This window comes from Arachis ipaensis, chromosome B6 (genome assembly GCF_059453495.1).
Source record: "Arachis ipaensis isolate K30076 ecotype BB chromosome B6, ASM5945349v1, whole genome shotgun sequence".
Taxonomy (NCBI): Eukaryota; Viridiplantae; Streptophyta; class Magnoliopsida; order Fabales; family Fabaceae; genus Arachis; species Arachis ipaensis.
Window position 1 is genome coordinate 37,611,367 of NC_142441.1, and position 15,846 is coordinate 37,627,212.

At 38.0% G+C, this 15,846-nt stretch overlaps 1 non-coding gene across 1 annotated transcript; it reads left to right on the top strand.

Annotated features, from left to right (window-relative positions):
• Window positions 1–10,103: 10,103 nt before the first annotated feature.
• Window positions 10,104–10,211, top strand: LOC148555177 (small nucleolar RNA R71). The gene has a single exon (XR_015887277.1). It is a non-coding gene; the product is annotated as a small nucleolar RNA R71 (small nucleolar RNA).
• Window positions 10,212–15,846: the final 5,635 nt, after the last annotated feature.

Consider the following 15,846-nt stretch of genomic DNA (forward strand, 5'->3'; position numbering starts at 1 on the left):
AAAAATCACACAACCACCAAGACTTGGATTCAAAGAAGTGAAGGCAATTGACAAAAGCACCGAAAAGAGGATTGTGACCAAACTACCAAGGACAACATTCAAGAGGAGGTCAACCACAAGCAATCTAACCCCTGGACCAATAGCAGGCAAGCTCAATCAAGCCATGTACAACAAAAAGCTTGCTGAGAGGAAACCAAGACAGGGGGCAATAGCTGAATCTTCTCCCCTCTTGGAGTCATTCCTCTTAACAAACTGGAAGAAGAGGAAGAAAGTAAACAACATGTCAACAGTAGGTACAAATTCTCCTCTCTGCTTTGCTTTTGTTCTTTGTTTTGTTTCAAATTCAATAAATTGGCATATGGTTACATTCTAAGTTTGGTGTTGCCTTGCAACGAATTGTTTTCAATCTTTTTGGATGATTGCATCAAATCAAAAAAATGAAAGCGACACACCAAGATTCTAAGTTTGGTGTGCCACCTATTTTTCTATGCAAATCATTCAGCAACACCACTTGTCTGCATAACCATAATGTCTTTGCAGTGTTAATTTTCTTTTGGTTTGATATTTAGTTATTCTGTTTACTTTAGTTAATTCTTTGTTTTTAATGCTTTCATTTTAGTCTGCTTATTTGCTGTGTTTATTAATACATCACCAAGAGAGCTTTATTAATGACAGATTCTTGGCTTAGTGATTGTATTTAATAAAGAACAGTTTCATTTGCTTGGTTTTAATTCAAATAAATGGACATAGGATTGCATTCTAAGTTTGGTGTTGCTATGCAACACAATTTGCTTCAAATCTTTACTGGATACTTGCATTGATTCCAAGTGAAAGTGTCACACTAAGTTTGGTGTGCCACTTATTCTTTATGCAAAGTATTATGCTCACCTTCTTAAGCTTGCAATCATAATGTCTCTATCTCTTGTTCCTTGATTATTATCTTTAATTTTGCTTGCTTGAAACACATGTACTACTAACATTTTTTGTGTAAGACATTCATGATCCATCTTAGCCCCATAGCCACGGTTTTAATAGTTGCTTGAGGATGAGCAAGCATTCTGACTTTGGTATGGGAAGGAGGATAATGGGAGGAAAATAACAACAATAGAGAAGATGAACTACAAGGTTGTAAAGTTCCTTTTCCTCTCATTTGTTTCAAGCACTATAAACTCCATGATTGTCTTTATCTTCTCTGTATGCATGTGTGTATGAAAAGGCATAGTTTGATTTCTAAATTGCAACATGGTGCTATGTCATTATGATTACCAACTTGAGTTTTGTGAATTCAAAAGCAACAAAGTATCATGATCATAAACAAACAAGGCATTAAAGAAGATTTTAGCATGTGCATAAAAGTATTGGAAAGCTAGTATGTTTGATTGTTGCTTAATTGCATTGGATTTTATTTAATTGAAGTTTTCATCTAGGACATTTTGTGAAATCTTTTGAAAATCATTAAAACCTTGAAAGCAAATGCAAAATAAAGCAAGAAAAGAAAAAGGAAAAAAAATGAGAAAGCTGAAGGCTCTGAGTACCAATGGCAATCTATTTGCTAAGTACTTGTGGTGTTTATGTATCAAGCCAAATGCTTGAAAACAAAACACTTAGAAGTCAAGGTTAGGCTCAAAGTGCAAAAGCACTCCCTCAAACTTCAAGGCTCTGAGCATCAATGATTAGAGAGTCAAGAAAAGAAAAGAAAAATGAGCTTAATGAAGTTCTCTAATCAAATGCTTGTGGTGCTTATGTATCAAGTGGTAATACTTGAAAACAAAGCATTTAGAAGTCATAGCTTTGTTATCAACTCATGGGGCAAAGCACCCAAAAGGAGAAGCTAAATAAGAAAATCAAAAGTTTGTTTCAAGGAAGAAATATAAAAGAAAGAGTTCATAAATTGAGCTAGATAGAAGCATCAATCATTTACATTTCTTTTGTGATTATAGCATGCTTAGAAAACTAGCTTACCATGAACATTGAGTTGCTATTCTTCTTACCTTGGATTGTCAATCTTTATTGCATGATTCTTTTCTTGCTTGGGGACAAGCAAGGTTTAAGTTTGGTGTTGTGATGACATGTCATCATGTCATGTTTTTCTATGCCTTTTTCCTTTGTTTTCAATAGGTTTTATGCACTTTCTTGAGCCATAAGCAAGCCAAGTGGGTAGATTTTCATGCTTCCTTTGATTTAATCAACCATGTATGAATTCATGCTATTTCATGAGGTTTTATGCTAAAATTGACACATATTATGAAAGAATGAATATCTCATGATTTTGAGCATAGCTTTGATGTGTTTGGTTGATTAATGATAGGTGAAGAAAGCTTGGAGAAAGGTTGAAGCAAGAAGGAATAGCTAGGAGTAAAGAGAAGACAATGGAATAAATGAAAATGAACCATGAAGCAAAAAGTTGGACCTAAAGTTAGCCTCAAAGTTAGACCCCTAACGTGAGGGCTAACGTTAGGCATGAGGATTAATCCCTGGGCACCCCACGTTTGCGCCAACGTTAGCCCCCTAACTTGGAGGCTAACGTTGGCATGAGAAACTCCTCCCTGGCCACCCAACGTTTGCGCCAACGTTAGATCCCTAACTTGGAGGCTAACGTTGGCACATGGGAAATACAAAGAGGAGCAAAAGTTTGCGCCAACGTTAGACCCCTAACTTTTGGGCTAACGTTGGCGCCACAAGGCATACAAGGGGTATACTTCCAACAAGAATAACTTGAGCTACAGAGCTCCAAATGAGGTGATTCAAGAAGCATTGAAAAGTAGGAATCAAGAGCTTTCCAAGCATATATGGCACTGCATGTTGGACACTAAAATTGAGGGAGAAAACTGCCCCGCAATGTGCATAAATGAACATGGTGGCAACCTGCAGTGAGGCCACCTGACCTCTGCACCTTCAACGGAGTATAACTCGAGCTGTAGAGCTCCAAATGATGTGCTCTTAACGGCATTGGAAAGTAGACATCCAGGGCTTTCCAACAATGTATAATAGTATGGGGTGGACAATACGTTTGAGCCTCCAGAACTGGCGTTTTCTCCAACGTTTGAGGCAAATGTTACCTCAAACGCTGCACACCAAAGCCAGCGACCATGCCCTCTTCAAATGATCATAACTTGAGTTGTAGATGTCCAATTGAAATGATTCTAAGTGGGTTAGAAAGCTGACATTCAGAGCTTTCCAACCATATATGATAGTCTATATTGGGCAAAAAATTGGCAACATGACAAGAGGACAAAGTTGGCGCCATAAATGTGCATAAGGGAGGCCAACGTTAGGGTCAAAGTTAGACCCCTAACGTTGGCACCAACGTTCATACCAGCAAGTTTTGTGGGCTGCTATGAAAAGTTAGAGCCAAAGTTAGACCCCTAACTTTAGCTCCAACTTTTGGTCCAACTTTTGCAAACTCAACCCGGTTCAATTCGGTTCCTCTTCAAACTCCAAGAGCAATCAACCAAGGCCTTTATCAACCCAATTCCATCAAGAGCAAGGGCCCAAATGATCATCACTCAAAGGCACAAGAAATAGATAAAATAGGAATTTCATTTAATTGTAATTTGTTTTTAATTTCATTTTTATTTCCATTTTGTAAAGCCTATATAAGGCATCATTTTCATATTTGTGAGGAAGCTGGCTCCACTAGGGAGCACTAGAATTTGAGAGCTCTCTCTTTAATTTTCTTTGTTTTGAATCTTGGGTGGAGAATTGAAGGTGTTCTGTTTCATTCTCCCTCTAAGATTTCTCTTTGTTTTTCTTGCTGCTTTTAATTCACTGCACTTCAAAATTTCAATTCTGTTTTGATTCCCAGCATCCAATTTCCTTTATTCTTCCTGCAATTTAAATTTCCAGTTGCGTGATCTATTGCTCTTTTTAATTTCCAACACCCCAGCCCCTTTACTTTTCATGCAATTTACTTTTCTTGCAATTTAAGTTTCAGCTATTTTACTTTCTTGTTCTTTAACTTACTTGCAATTTTACTTTCTGCATCTTTAAGATTCGTTGCAATTTACTTTCTGTTGGCTACATTTCACATAATTCACTAAATGTCAGCTTGACTAAACTAATCACCCACTAAAATTGCTTGATCCATCAATCCCTGTGGGATCGACCTCACTCCCGTGAGTTTTTATTACTTGATGCGACCCGGTGCACTTGCCGGTTAGATTTGTGTGTTTTGGGAGAAATTTATTTTTCACCAAAATAACTCATCACCTACTCGGAATACCACAGACAAGGTTTAGACCTTCCGGATTCTCTTGAATGCCGCCATCATTCTAGCTTACGCCACGAAGATTCTGATTAAGAGATCTAAGAGATACTCATTCAATTCTAATGTAGAATGGAAGTGGTTGTCAGGCACGCGTTCATAGGGAATGATGATGATTGTCATGTTCATCACATTCAGATTGAAGTACGAATGAATATCTTAGAAGCGAAATAAGATGAATTGAATAGAAAACAGTAGTACTTTGCATTAATCTTTGAGGAACAGCAGAGCTCCACACCTTAATCTATGGAGTGTAGAAACTCTACCGTTAAAAATACATAAGTGAATGGTCCAGGCATGGCCGAATGGCCAGCCCCTCTGATCTAAGAACCAGGCGTCCCTAGATTCTCAAAAAGACTAGTAAAAGGTCCTATTTATAATAAACTAGCTACTAGGGTTTACATGAGTAAGTAATTGATGCATAAATCCACTTCCGGAGCCCACTTGGTGTGTTCTTGGGCTGAGCTTTGAGTGTTACACGTGCAGAGGCCATTTGTGGAGTTGAACGCCATGTTTTGATCCATTTCTGGCGTTCAACTCTGGTTTTGGATCCTTTTCTGGCGCTGGACGCCAGATTTGGGCAGAAAGCTGGCATTGAACGCCAGTTTACATCATCTATTCTTGGCCAAAGTATGGACTATTATATATTGCTGAAAAGCCCTGGAAGTCTACTTTCCAACGCAATTGGAAGCGCGCCATTTCGAGTTCTATAGCTCCAGAAAATCCACTTTGAGTGTAGGGAGGTCAGAATCCAACAACATCAGCAGTCCTTCTTCAACCTCTGAATCTGATTTTTGCTCAAGTCCCTCAATTTCAGCCAGAAAATACCTGAAATCACAGAAAAACACACAAACTCATAGTAAAGTCCAGAAATGTGAATTTAACATAAAAACTAATGAAAACATCCCTAAAAGTAACTAGATCCTACTAAAAACATACTAAAAACAATGTCAAAAAGCGTATAAATTATCCGCTCATCACAACACCAAACTTAAATTGTTGCTTGTCCCCAAGCAACTGAAAATCAAATAGGATAAAAAGAAGAGAATATACTACAAATTCCAAACTATCAATGAAACAGAGCTTCAATCATATGAGCGGGACTTATAGCTTTTTTTCCTCTTGAATAGTTTTGGCATCTCACTTTATCCATTGAGGTTCAGAATGATTGGCATCTATAGGAACTTCAGATTTCGAATAGTGTTATTGACTCTCCTAGTTCAGTATGATGATTCTTGAACACAGCTTCTTTATGAGTCTTGGCCGTGGCCCTAAGCACTTTGTTTTCCAGTATTACCACCGGATACATAAATGCCACAGACACATAATTGGGTGAACCTTTTCAGATTGTGACTCAGCTTTGCTAAAGTCCCCAATTAGAGGTGTCCAGGGTTCTTAAGCACACTCTTTGTTTTTGCTTTGGACCTTGACTTTAACCGCTCAGTCTCAAGTTTTCACTTGACACCTACACGCCACAAGCACATGGTTAGGGACAGCTTGGTTTAGCCGCTTAGACCAGGATTTTATTCCTTTAGGCCCTCCTATCCACTGATGCTCAAATCCTTGGGATCCTTTTTATTTCCCTTGCCTTTTGGTTTTAAGGGTTATTGGCTTTTTCTGCTTGCTTTTTCTTTTTCTTTCTATTTTTTTTTCTGCAAGCTTTGTTCTTTGCTGCTTTTTCTTCCTTCAAGAATCATTTTTATGATTTTTCAGATTATCAAATAACATGTCTCCTAGTCATCATTCTTTCAAGAGCCAACATATTTAACATTCTTAAACAACAACTTCAAAAGACATATGCACTGTTCAAGCATTCATTCAGAAAACAAGAAGCATTGTCACCACATCAATATAATTAAACTAAGTTCAAGGATAAATTTGAAACTCATGTACTTCTTGTTCTTTTGATTTAAAACATTTTTCATTTAAGAGAGGTGATGGATTCATAGGACATTCATAACTTTAAGACATAGTTACTACTACTAATGATCATGTAATGAAGACACAAACATAGATAAGCACATAACATAGAAAACGAAAAACAGAGAAAGCAAGAACAAGGAATGAATCCACCTTAGTGATGGTGGCGTTTCCTTCTTGAGGAACCAATGATGTCCTTGAGCTCTTCTATGTCTCTTCCTTGTCTTTGTTGCTCCTCCCTCATTGCTTTTTGATTTTCTCTTATTTCATGGAGCATGATGGAGTGCTCTTGATGTTCCACCCTTAGTTGTCCCATATTGGAACTCAATTCTCCTAGGGAGGTGTTGATTTGCTCCCAATAATTTTGTGGAGGAAAGTGCATTTGAGGCATCTCCGGGATCTCATGGAAATGAGCTTCTTGCGCCTCTTGAGCTCCATGAGTGGGCTCTCTTGCTTGCTCTATCTTTTTCTTAGTGATGGGCTTGTCCTCTTTGATGAGGATATCTCCCTCTATGTCAATCCCAGCCAAATTGCATAGGTGGCAAATGAGGTGAGGAAAGGCTAACATTGCCATAGTGGAGGACTTGTCAGCCACCTTGTAGAGTTCTTGAGGTATAATCTCATGAACTTCCACCTCTTCTCCAATCATGATGCTATGGATCATGATGGCCCGGTCTATAGTAACTTCAGACCGGTTGCTAGTGGGAATGATTGAGCATTGAATGAACTCCAACCATCCTCTAGCTGTAGGCTTGAGGTCCAATCTTCTTAGTTGAACCGGCTTGCCTTTGGAGTTAATCTTCCATTGAGCTCCTTCTACACATATGTCCATAAGGACTTGGTCCAACCTTTGATCAAAGTTGACTCTCCTTGTGTAGGGGCATGCGTTCTCTTCCATGTTTGGCAAGTTGAACGCCAACCTCACATTCTCCGGACTAAAATCTAAGTATTTCCCCCGAATCATTGTAACATAGTTCTTTGGATCCGGGTTCTTACTTTGATCATGGTTCTTGGTGATCCATGCATTAGCATAGAACTCTTGAACCATTATGATGCCGACTTGTTGGATGGGATTTGTTAGAACTTCCCAACCTCTTCTTTGAATTTCATGTCGGATCTCCAGATACTCATTTCTTTTGAGTTTGAAAGGGACCTCAGGGATCACCTTCTTCTTGGCCACAACATCATAGAAGTGGTCTTGATGGGCTTTGAAGATGAACCTTTCCATCTCCCATGACTCGGATGTGGAAGCTTTTGTCTTCCCTTTCCCCTTTCTAGAGGATTCTCCGGTCTTAGGTGCCATCAATGGTTATGGAAAAACAAAAAGCTTATGCTTTTACCACACCAAACTTAGAATTTTGCTCGCCCTCGAGCAATAGAAGAATGAATAGATGAAGAAGAAGAAGAAATGGAGGAGAGGGGGTGGGAAGTGTTTCGGCCAAGAAGGGTGTATAGGGGTGTGTTGTGTGAATTTGATGAAGAATGGAGGGCTTTATATAGGGAAGGGAGGGGGAAAAGGTTTCGGCCATATGGGTGGGTTTGGGTGGGAAATTGGTTTTGAATTTTGAAGGTAAGTGGAGTTTATGAGGTAGGTTTATGGGGAAGAGTGGATGGATGTGAGTGGTGAAGAGGTGATGGGGAAGAGAGATTGAGGTGATTGGTGAAGGGTTTTTGGGGAAGAGTGTTTATGGGGTTGTGTGAAAGAGAGTGGTGAGAAGAAGTGAGTGGAGGTAGGTGGGGATCCTGTAGGGTCCACAGATCCTGAGTAGATCCTGTGGGGTCCACAGATCCTGAGGTGTTCAAGGATTTACATCCCTGCACCCATTAGGCATGTAAAAATGCCTTTGCACACAACTCTGGGCGTTCAGCGCCAGGTTGGTGGCCATTTTGGGCGTTCAACGCCCATTTGTGTGCCATTTCTGGCGTTGAACGCCAGAACCATGCCTGTTCTGGCGTTCAGCGCCCAGAAGCTGCCCATTTTGGGCGTTCAGCGCCAGAACCATGCTCTGTTCTGGCGCTGAACGCCAGACAGATGCTCCTCCAGGATGTGATTTTTCTTCTACTGTTTTTGATTCAGTTTTCAATTTTTATATTTATTTTGTGACTCCACATGATCATGAACCTATAAAGACATATAATTAAGAAAAATATAGTTAGATAAATAAAAATTGGGTTGCCTCCCAACAAGCGCTTCTTTAATGTCAATAGCTTGACAGTGGGCTCTCATGGAGCCTCACAGATGTTCAGAGCATTGTTGAAACTCTCCAACACCAAACTTAGAGTTTGGATATGGGAGTTCAACACCAAACTTAGAGTTTGGTTGTGGCCTCCCAACACCAAACTTAGAGTTTGACTGTGGGGGCTTGGGTTGGCTCTGCTTTGAGAGAAGCTTTTCATGCTTCCTCTCCATGGTCGCAGAGGGAGATCCTTGAGTTTTAAACACAAGGGAGTCCTCATTCCATTGAAGAACTATTTCACCTCTGTCAACATCAATCACAGCTCTTGCTGTGGCCAGGAAAGATCTTCCTAGGATGATGAATTCATCCTCTTCCTTTCCAGTATCAAGGACTATGAAATCAGCAGGGATGTAAAGGCCTTTAACCTTTACTAACACGTCCTCTACTTGTCCATAAGCCTGTTTTCTTGAACTGTCTGCCATCTCTAATGAGATTTTAGCAGCTTGCACCCCATAGATTCCTAGTTTCTCTATTACAGAGAGGGGCATGAGGTTTATTCCTGAACCAAGGTCACATAGAGCCTTAAAGATCATGGTGCCTATGGTACAGGGTATTATGAACTTTCCAGGATCGTGTCTCTTCTGAGGCAATGTCAGTTGATCCAGATCACTTAGTTCATTGATGAACAAGGGAGGTTCAACTTCCCAAGTATCAATGCCAAATAATTTGGCATTCAGCTTCATGATTGCACCAAGAAACTTGGCAGTTTGCTCTTCAGTAACATCCTCATTCTCTTCAGAAGAGGAATACTCATCAGAGCTCATGAAGGGCATAAGGAGGTTCAATGGAATCTCTATGGTCTCTAGATGAGCCTCAGAGTCCTTTGGTTCCTCAGAGGGAAGCTCCTTATTGATCACTGGACGTCCCAGGAGGTCTTCCTCCTTGGGATTTGCGTTCTCCACTCCCCTTGTAGGTTCGGCCATGGTGCTTATGTCAATGGCCTTGCACTCTCCTTTTGGGTTCTCTTCTGTATTGCTTGGGAGAGTACTGGGAGGGATTTCAGTGATCCTTTTACTCAGCTGGCCCACTTGTGCTTCCAAATTTCTAATGGAAGACCTTGTTTCATTCATGAAGCTCCCAGTGGCCTTGGATAGATCAGAGACTAGATTTGCTAAATTAGAAGCATTTTGTTCAGAGTTCTCTGTCTGTTGCTGAGTGGATGATGGAAAAGGTTTATTATTGTTAAACCTGTTTCTTCCACCATTATTAAAGCCTTGTTGAGGCTTTTGATCCTTCCATGAGAAATTTGGATGATTTCTCCATGATGAGTTATAGGTGTTTCCATAAGGTTCACCTAAGTAATTCACCTCTGCTATTGCAGGGTTCTCAGGATCATAAGCTTCTTCTTCATAAGAAGCCTCTTGAGTACTGTTGGATGCAGCTTGCATTCCATGTAGACTCTGAGAGATCATATTGACTTGCTGAGTCAATATTTTATTCTGAGCCAATATGGCATTCAGAGTATCAACTTCAAGAACTCCCTTCTTCATAGGCGTCCCATTACTCACAGGATTCCTTTCAGAAGTGTACATGAACTGGTTATTAGCAACCATGTCAATAAGTTCTTGAGCTTCTGCAGGCGTTTTCTTTAGGTGAATGGATCCACCTGCAGAAGTGTCCAGTGACATTTTTGATAGCTCAGATAAACCATCATAGAATATATCCAGGATGGTCCATTCTGAAAGCATGTCAGAAGGACACTTTTTGGTCAACTGTTTGTATCTTTCCCAAGCTTCATAGAGGGATTCACCTTCTTTCTGTCTGAAGGTTTGAACATCAGCTCTAAGCTTGCTCAGCTTTTGAGGAGGAAAGTACTTGGCTAAGAAAGCTGTGACCAGCTTATCCCAAGAGTTCAGGCTATCTTTGGGTTGAGAATCCAACCATAATCTAGCTCTGTCTCTTACAGCAAAAGGGAAAAGCATGAGCCTGTAGATTCAGGATCTACTCCATTAGTCTTAACAATATCACATATCTGCAAGAATTCAGTTAAGAATTGAAAAGGATCTTCAGATGGAAGTCCATGAAACTTGCAGTTCTGCTGCATCAGAGAAACTAATTGAGGTTTCAGCTCAAAGTTGTTTGCTCCAATGGCAGGAATGGAGATGCTTCTTCCATGTAAATTGGAATTAGGTGCAGTAAAGTCACCAAGCATCTTCCTTACATTATTATTATTTTCGGCTGCCATCTCCTTTTCCTGTTCGAAAATTTCTGAAAGGTTATTTCTGGATTGTTGTAATTTAGCTTCTCTTAATTTTCTCTTCAGAGTCCTTTCAGGTTCCGGATCTGCTTCAAGAAGAATATTCTTGTCCTTGTTCCTACTCATATGACAAAGAAGAGGGCACAGAAAAAAATAATAATAATAGAGACCCTTTATACCACAGTATAGGGATCCCTTTGGAAGAAAAGAGGGGGAGATAAAGAATGTAATGTAATGGAAGAAACACAACTGTGAGGAGGGTTGAGATGTGAGATGAGATGTTAGTAAATGAATAAATAAATAGAATAAGATGGGAGAGGGAGAATTTTCGAAAAATATTTTTGAAAAAGAGTTAGTGATTTTCGAAAATGGTTTTTGAAAAATGTTAGTATTTTTTTTTCGAAAATTTTTAAGATCAAAAATAAAAATAAGAATAATTAGTTAATTAAAAAGAAATTTTTGAAAAAGAGGGAAGATATTTTCGAAAATTAGAGAGAGAGAGTTAGTTAGGTAGTTTTGAAAAAGTTAAGAAACAAACAAAAAGTTAGTTAGTTAGTTGAAACAAATTTTGAGAAGATAAGAAGTTAGGAGGTTAGAAAAGATATTTTGAAATTAGATTTTTGAAAAATATAAAATGAGAAAATATTTTTGACAAGATATGATAGAAATTAGTTTTTAAAAAAAAAGATTTGATTTTTTTAAAATCTCAATTAATGACTTGATTCATAAGAAATCACAAGATATGATTCTAGAACTTAAAGTTTGAATCTTTCTTAACAAGCAAGTAACAAACTTCAAATTTTTGAATCAAAACATTAATTGATTATGTTATTTTCGAAAATTTGATATAAAAATAAGAAAAATATTTTTGAAAAATATTTTTGAAATTTTCGAAAATAACCAAGAATTTTGAAAAAGATTTGATTTTTGAAAAAGATTTTGAAAAAGATAAGATTTTCAAATTGAAAATTTGATTTGACTCATAAGAAACAACTTGATTTTAAAAATTTTTGAAAAAGTCAACTCAAATTTTCGAATTTGATGAGAGAAAAAGGGAAAGATATTTTTTTGATTTTTGAATTTTTATGATGCAAGAGAAAAACACTAAAAAGATGCCATGCATGAAATTTTTAGATCAAAACATGTGATGCATGCAAGAATGCTATGAATGTCAAGATGAACACCAAGAACACTATGAATGTCAAGATGAACATCATAGACACAATTTTGAAAAATTTTTAATGCAAAGAAAACATGCAAGACACCAAACTTAGAATTCTTTAATGCTTAGACACTAAGAATTCAAGAATGCATATGAAAAATAGCATACAACACAAAACAAAAAATCATCAAGATCAAACAAGAAGACTTACCAAGAACAACTTGAAGATCACGAAGAACACTATGAATGCATGAGAATTTTCGAAAAATGCAGGATGCACATGCAATTGACACCAAACTTATAACATGACTCAAGACTCAAACAAGAAATAGAAAAATATTTTTTATTTTTATGATTTTCTAATTTTTTTTATTTTTTCGAAAATTTTTGTGAAAAATAAAAATAAGGATTCCAAAATTTTTAATATGAATTCCAGGAATCTTGCATTCTTAGTCTAAAGCTCCAGTCCAGGAATTAGACATGGCTCACTAGCCAGCCAAGCTTTCAATGAAAGCTCCAGTCCAAAACACTAGACATGGCCAATGGCCAGCCCCAAGCTTCAGCATTTAACATCAGAGTATATTGCTCTTGATAACAAATTGCAAGCCTCAGTCCAAATAAATTTAGACATGGCTTTACAGCCAGCCAGGCTTCACATGCTTCATGAAACACTAGAATTCATTCTTAAAAATTTTGAATAAAATTTTTGAAAACATTTTTATATTTTTTTCGAAAACAGATGAGAAAATTTTAGAAATATTTTTGAAAAATTTTTGAAAATAAAATAAAAAAAAAATTACCTAATCTGAGCAACAAGATGAACCGTCAGTTGTCCAAACTCGAACAATCCGCGGCAACGGCGCCAAAAACTTGGTACGCGGAATCGTGATTACACTTTAATTATGTAAAATTCATTGCTCTTTCTTTCCCTGGAAATGGCGCAAAAAACATGATGCCAAAACCACGGTTCACAACTCCGTGTAACTGACCAGCAAGTGCACTGGGTCGTCCAAGTAATACCTTACGTGAGTAAGGGTCGAATCCCACGGAGATTGTTGGTATGAAGCAAGCTATGGTCACCTTGCAAATCTCAGTTAGGCAGATATAAATTGATAATGGTGTTTTCAAATTTAATATAATAAAATAGGGATAGAAATACTTATGTAATTCATTGGTAGGAATTTCAGATAAGCGAATGGAGATGCTTTCGTTCCTCTGAACCTCTGCTTTCCTGCTATCTTCATCCAATCAGTCTTACTCCTTTCCATGGCTGGCTTTATGTGATACATCACCACTGTCAATGGCTACTTTCGGTCATCTCTCGGGAAAATGATCCAATGCCCTGTCACGGCACGGCTAATCGTCTGGAGGCATCACCCTTGTCAATGGCTTCATCTTATCCTCTAAGTGAAAATGGTCAACGCACCCTGTCACGGCACGGCTATTCATCTGCCGGTTCTCGATCATGCTGGAATAGGATTTACTATCCTTTTGCGTCTGTCACTAACGCCCAGCAATCACGAGTTTGAAGCTCGTCACAGTCATTCATTCATTGAATCCTACTCGGAATACCACAGACAAGGTTTAGACCTTCCGGATTCTCTTGAATGCCGCCATCATTCTAGCTTATGCCACGAAGATTCTGATTAAGAGATCTAAGAGATACTCATTCAATTCTAATGTAGAACGGAAGTGGTTGTCAGGCACGCGTTCATAGGGAATGATGATGATTGTCACGTTCATCACATTCAGATTGAAGTACGAATGAATATCTTAGAAGCAAAATAAGATGAATTGAATAGAAAACAGTAGTACTTTGCATTAATCTTTGAGGAACAGCAGAGCTCCACACCTTAATCTATGGAGTGTAGAAACTCTACCGTTAAAAATACATAAGTGAATGGTCCAGGCATGGCCGAATGGCCAGCCCCTCTGATCTAAGAACCAAGCGTCCCTAGATTCTCAAAAAGACTAGTAAAAGGTCCTATTTATAATAAACTAGCTACTAAGGTTTACATGAGTAAGTAATTGATGCATAAATCCACTTCCGGGGCCCACTTGGTGTGTGCTTGGGCTGAGCTTTGAGTGTTACACGTGCATAGGCCATTTGTGGAGTTGAACGCCATGTTTTGATCCATTTCTGGCGTTCAACTCTGGTTTTGGATCCTTTTCTGGCGCTGGACGCCAGATTTGGGCAGAAAGCTGGCGTTGAACGCCAGTTTACGTCATCTATTCTTGGCCAAAGTATGGACTATTATATATTTCTGGAAAGCCCTGGAAGTCTACTTTCCAACGCAATTAGAAGCGCGCCATTTCGAGTTCTGTAGCTCCAGAAAATTCACTTTGAGTGCAGGGAGGTCAGAATCCAACAGCATCAGCAGTCCTTCTTCAACCTCTGAATCTGATTTTTGCTCAAGTCCCTCAATTTCAGCCAGAAAATACCTGAAATCACAAAAAAACACACAAACTCATAGTAAAGTCCAGAAATGTGAATTTAACATAAAAACTAATGAAAACATCCCTAAAAGTAACTAGATCCTACTAAAAACATACTAAAAACAATGTCAAAAAGCGTATAAATTATCCGCTCATATATATATATATATATATATATATATATATATATATATATATATATATATATATATATATATATATATATATATATATATATATATATATATATATATATATATATTCAATAAATAAGCAAATAAATAAGGGGACCAAATTATCCCAATATTAAGTTAATGAAAAATCAATGCACATGTAATAAAAATTAAAGATAATATGGTACAGGAGTATGGGAATTATACAAAAGTGAGAATTATAGGTAGCTAGGCATGAATTTAAAAGTATATAGAGTATATGTATATTAGGTGAGAGCTTAGGTTAATTGAAGATTCATATTATAGCTCACTTGGCCATACATATATCCTTACCTTTACCTCAACCCCATTACAACCTTGAAAAGACCTCATAATCTTTGCATTGGTACATTAAATTTTTGTTGATTGGTTAGATGAAGAACAAGGTTTAGAAAGCATGACTAGAGAAGAGTAGAGTGAATAACCCTATACACTTGAGAGATTAGAATGATATACACTTCCAGTGAGGGTTCAACGCTTAAATTCTATGTTCCCTGCTTTCATGAGCTGTCTTCTTACAAGTTCACTTGCTTTTTATTGTCTGATTTGAATTAGTGGAAATTGGTTTGTATTTGTCTTGGAGAACTTATTTACTCTTAACCAAGTAAGTAAAAGCATTTAGCATATAGTTGCATTCGTAGGTTGCATTTCATACCATTCCTCTTCATCTTTATAGCTTCTCTTGAGCTTAGCATGAGGACATGCTAGTGTTTAAGTGTGGGGAGGTTGATAAACCACTATTTTATGGTTTATCTTGTGCTCAATTGAGTGGATTTCATCAACTCTTTACCCACTTATTCATATTAGTTGCATGGTTTTACATTTGCTTTCCTAATTATGTGCTTTGATTGAAAACATGCTTCTTTGATCTTATATTTGCTTATTATTAATCCTCTCTTATTACCATTAGATGCCTTGATATGTGTGTTAAGTATTTTCAAATATTATAAGGCAGGAATGACTTGGAGGATGGGAAGAAAGCATGCAAAAGTGGAAGGAATGCAAGAAGTTGGAGAAAATGCTAAGCTGTCCAGCCTGACCACTCTGCACTCAAACGGCTATAACTTTAGCTACAGAGGTCCAAACGACGCGGTTTTAGTTGCGTTGGAAAGCTAACGTCCGGGGCTTTGATTTGATATATAATATGTTATAGTTCCCTTGATGCTAGGCGACGCGATCGCGTGATCCATGCGGCCGCATCGCAGTGACGGAAATCCAGCGTGGCAAAATTCGAAACCAGCAAATTCTGGACTGTTTTTGACCCAGTTTGCGGCCCAGAAAATATAGATTAGAGGCTATAAAGTGAGGGACTACATCCATTCATAGGAGGCTTCCATATTCACAATTTTAGGAGTAGATGTAGTTTTTAGAGAGAGATATTCTCTCCTCTCTCTTAGGATTAGGATTTAGGATTTCTC